The sequence below is a fragment of the Octodon degus genome, unplaced genomic scaffold, assembly GCF_000260255.1.
Source record: "Octodon degus isolate 3935 unplaced genomic scaffold, OctDeg1.0 scaffold00006, whole genome shotgun sequence".
Classification (NCBI taxonomy): Eukaryota; Metazoa; Chordata; class Mammalia; order Rodentia; family Octodontidae; genus Octodon; species Octodon degus.
Genome location: NW_004524582.1, coordinates 12,461,277 through 12,465,985, shown reverse-complemented (window position 1 = coordinate 12,465,985; position 4,709 = coordinate 12,461,277). Strand labels below are relative to the sequence as shown.

Genomic DNA, 4,709 nt, shown 5'->3' with positions numbered 1-4,709 from the left:
GCAGAACAGGGAAAAGTTCGTGACCTCGGGAGGAGGGGCCGGCCAGGCTGAGACCCCCCGCCCCCACCTGAGAGCCCGGCCGAGCCCCTGCGGGATTGGATGCCCGCAGTCCCTGCCCCAGCTGCGGAGAATGTGGGGAGGCGTGGGGCGCCTACAGCGGGCCGAAGAGATTCCCCCCCCCCCCAGAAAGTAAGGGCAGGGAGAATTGCTGGATCCCTAGGGAGGATACTGTGCCCCGAGTCCACACTGCTCAGCAGTCTTAATTGCGGAGAGGAGGAGCAAAGAAATAACTGCCACGCTCCCGACGGGGCGGTGGGGTCTGGCCCGGTCCGCAACCCCGAACTATCCAAAGGCAGCCCCTCTCCCGGGCCAGTAAAGATGCAGAGCTGCCGGGGGCCATGCGCGCCCCTGCCGCCCCGGGCCCTGCGCTCTGCTTGCCAAAAAGCCTGTGAAAGTTTTCCCTAACTCAGCATGCAGGCTTCTTGGCCTCCCCACCCACCCTGATTAAATGACACAAGAGACAAATGGTTGCTAGGCTTCGAGGGCGGCCATCCCTAGATTCCTCTTCTCCTGGACCCTTTCCTTAATTTATTGGACAGGAAATGGAGCCCAGGAAGCACCATTACCTGGCCCCAGATTAGGAGGAAATACTAACCTGGGCAGGGGGCTGGTAGCCAGGCCCCCCACCCCCAGCCCCTTTTCTATTCCTTGAGTTTGTCGCAGAAAGCCCAAATATTACCACAAGGAAATGTGCAGCTGGGCAAAGGAAGATAAGAGGACGAAGTGGACAGCAGCTAACAGTTGGAATAGTCCGGGCTCCTCAGCAAGCTGCACACTTAGGCAAACCCTCCTGGTGCCCAGAGCCAGAGTGCCAGGGGCCTGCCCCATCTTACACCCAACAGGAGCACTCATCGCTTCTGCCGTGACATTTTTAGCTCCAATCTCAGGAAAAGAAGGTTCTGGACTAGGCAATAGGCCTACCTCAGGGAGCCACTGGTCTAGCTGGGCAGATACCCTCGGGTAACTCTCCAGGCTCCAGGCTGACCAAAAGAGGCTCAGCAATGAAGGCGAACTGGTTGGAGGCAACTTTGTGGAGGGAGCTAGACACTGAAACTCACCATTTGCCCAACATCTGTCCACGGAACCAGTCTGTACGCATCATCGCATGTTCCCCTGCCTACCCTGCCAAGCAGGGTTTCCCGTTTTGTGGATAGGAACAGGGAGCACTGAGACATTTTCCCATCACCCTAAGTCACTCAGGGCCCTGGCCCTTCCTATCACCCTGAGTTACACAGTACTCAGAACTGGCTGCTGGGTCTGGGAAGGGCCACAGATGGGAACTCGAGGGCAGGGGTAAGTTTGCCTGAAGAGAGCAGGATGATTCTTTACACAGAGGCAGACTGCCGGCCCACAATGAAGAGGCACTGGAATGAAGTAGGAGAACTAGAAGAGCAAGGCCACACTGACCCCAGAACAGGCAAGTCTGAGTTTGCATCCCAGCCTGCCGCTCACCGCTGTGTAACTATGAGCAAGTTTGACCTCTCTGGACCTCCTTTTCCTTATCTGTGAAATGGGATTTTCCAGCCCCTGGTTCTTCTGTCTGCATCGGGGTCCAGGGTGGAGGCGCAGTCTGGGGCCCTGGCTGTCCATCAGGGGTGATGCAGGGAGCTCTTGGCCGTGTCTGGAGATGTTTGCGGTGGCCAGTAGGGAAGGTGCTGCTGGTAGCTAAAGGATAGAGGCCGAAAAAGCGGCTAAATATCCTGGAGCTCACAACAAATGTTGATCCTGCTCAGAATCTCACTAGCCCACGGCCTGCTGTCGTGGAAAGCCCCTTGGCCTGGGGAATTCCAAAGCCCGTCCCACCGCAAACCTTCCTGCTCACATTGATCATCTCTAGTTGCTTTGTCCCACCCTATAAGCTGGGGATCCAGAGACCTTCTCTTTCATCCCTAAATAAATGTGACCTGTCATTGTCTTCCTCACCCCTCCAAGCTGGAGCCAGCTCCAGCCCGTGCCTGAGCACGGTGCTGAGAGAAGCCTGGAGCAGCAGAGCTGGCAGAGCTGATATTTGTTTCGACTCTGTTAGAGACACTAAGTAAGTGAGTGCTTGTAAATTATAAGGCGCAGTTTATAAATTAAGATATAAAAATGGAAATGCAGATGACTTTGGTTCGGTTCCAAGATCTTAGGCAGCTTTAAAAAAAAAGAAAGAAAAAAGAAACAAGAAACATAGTAGATAATCAGAGACACGATCTGTTTCCAGGAAATAACAAGTATTTTTGAAAATGTAAAACTCCTCTTTCAGACTACTTACTCAACTGAGCCTGAGGAGAGGAACCCACATTGCTGCAGGGGGTGAAACGGTGTGGGCAGAGTAGCCTCTGGGGTCTCCAACTGGATCCCCCTACGTCACTGCAGGTGCTAGCAGCTCAGAATAAAGTCCATCCCCATGCCACCCATCCAGCCAGCTGTCGGTTCAGAGACCAGTGTCTATGGGCGTCTGAAGGTCTCTGAGGTACTGCGCACCAATACCAACATGATGGCTAAGACAGACAAAGTCCTCACCTTCACTGGGCACAGACGTTAGGTGACTGAGCGACCCAAACAAGGAGGGAAGAGATGAGGGGGCACCTAGTGTAGGGAGGGGCTGACAGTCCCACTGAGGACTTTCCTGAGAGGTTTGCAGGGAGAGGGACCCAGGCAAGTGAAAAGGGGCCAATGGGGCGTCAAGGAAGGGGCAGTAGAGGAAGAAAGCCCAGCACACGCAAAGCCCTGAGCTGGAAAAAAGAACTAGTGTTTGTAAAGACCCCAGTGAAGGCCAGTGTGACCAGAGCACAGAAAATAAGGGGGAGATGAGATCTGAAGGTGGGAAGGAGCCAAACTGTGTAGGACTTGGGGGGCCTCGGCAAGGAGCCCGTCTCTCATCCTGAACACCACAGACAACCATGGAAGGCCTAAGGAGAGATGAGGCATGATAACTGTTTTCTGACTCCCAAGAGGAGAATGGGTTGAGTCTGTGCCAGAGAACAAAGATGGCAGCTGGGACTCAGCAGAAATGCACAGGAGAGGGGTAGATTCAAGATAGAGCTTAAGGGAACAATCAGCAAACTCACCAATGCGTTGGATTTAGGAGGAAGGCACAGGGAACATCCAGGATGTCATCCAGGTTGGACTAGACCCAGTGGGTGGTATCAAGAGTTTGGTGATGGGGATGGTGAGACTGAGGGTCCTCAAGGGGTCCACGTAGTTGGCAGCTGAATGACCGGTTGGGACAGCAAGGAGGAGACAGGGACTGGTGGTGGAAATGTTCTTACCCTAAGTAAGCCTCGTCTCTCCTTGGTAGGTCCTTGGTGTAAGGTTGGGTGATTGGATGAGTGAGTGACACTTCAGAACTGCAGACCTAAGAGAGAAAGTATCTCAGGTACAATCAGCAAGGAAGGATAACGATGTTACTAAAGAGTGTGAATCTAAGAATACTGCAGTTTGAGGATCTATTTTTAAGTCACAAATAATCTTCAAATCCTGAACCAAACTACAAATCTTGGGGGGATGTTAGAGAGCTCATTGCTGTTCATCCCCCTCCTCTACTTTCCAATGTGCTCTACCCTACCTCTGTGGTCCTCTCACAGAACCGCAAGCTTTGGGAAGCCTTCCTAACATCACAAACATCTGGCTTCACGCTTACTGTAACAACTGAACAAATCTTCATGCAAACCACAAAGGCGTTTGGTTTGAAGGACTAGAAATTGCACCTCTGGGATTTTTTTTAAAGGAAGAGCTTGTCCATTTTTCCCCAAAGAGTTTGTCAATCCTTCTGACCACATCACCCCAATGTGCCACTCTTGTGGTTGGCTGCTGCTCAGATGGAGAGATGTTCCTGGCTTCCCGTCATGTCCTTCAGAAACTCAATGAGTATCAGAGTCTGGAACTCATTCTGAATATGCCCAATTTGCCTCTTGAATTCAGTCATTTTTTTGGAGGGCTGCCTATGGCTATTGTAGCTTTCTAAATCAAACAAAAGGTACTCAAGACCCTGGCCACAGTGTCTGATGGACTTTGTCCCCTTTTTCACCACCAAAGTAATGGATTTGGGGGGGTGTCACCCCACATCAGCTGCCCCTTCTCTTGGCAACAGGGCATGACTTTATGTTGGAGGAAAAAGCACCTCCTCTACATTCAATCCATGCTCATTTCATGAGTGCCTTCATCTCTGATTGCACCAGTTGTCTAGACCAGAAGGTTCCAGAATATTCCATTCTCCCAATCACATTGACAGGTTCAGACATGAATATACCACCCAAGTGGAGCAATATGTGCTAATAAAACTCCTTGAGAGAGCTTTTCCTTGAAATATTGGGATGCAGACTCTTTGCCACTAGTCTGGGAGTTGTGTTGCTATGTGCCTGAGAACGTTGTTAGGGCTTGAATCTGAAAGGCTCCCCAAAAGTCCCAGAATTTCATACATATCAGAGAGCCAGAGTAGGGAATTTAGGAAGTGATTGGAGATTGACCTACTGATGAGATCTAATTTGATGGCATTATTGCGAGATGAAAGAAACTCAGGAAGTGGAGGCATGACCTTGGAGGCAATATCTTGTCCCCAACCCTTCTCCTTCTCTCCCTCTCTATGGCTCTTTGTCTCCTTCCCTCCTTTCCTCCCCCTCCCTGTCTCTCTTCCTCCCTCCCTTCCTGTCCCTCTCCACCTCTCC

At 51.6% G+C, this 4,709-nt stretch overlaps 1 protein-coding gene across 1 annotated transcript in view; it reads right to left on the bottom strand.

Moving 5' to 3' along the window:
• Lgi2 (leucine rich repeat LGI family member 2) overlaps positions 1-403 on the bottom strand; it is a 29,241-nt gene extending 28,838 nt beyond the window's left edge. Inside the window, exon 1 of the mRNA XM_023699259.1 lies at positions 156-403. The gene's annotated coding sequence lies outside the window, so the exon portion shown is untranslated. The remainder of the gene's footprint in view (positions 1-155) is intronic.
• Between the last annotated feature and the right edge of the window lie 4,306 nt (positions 404-4,709).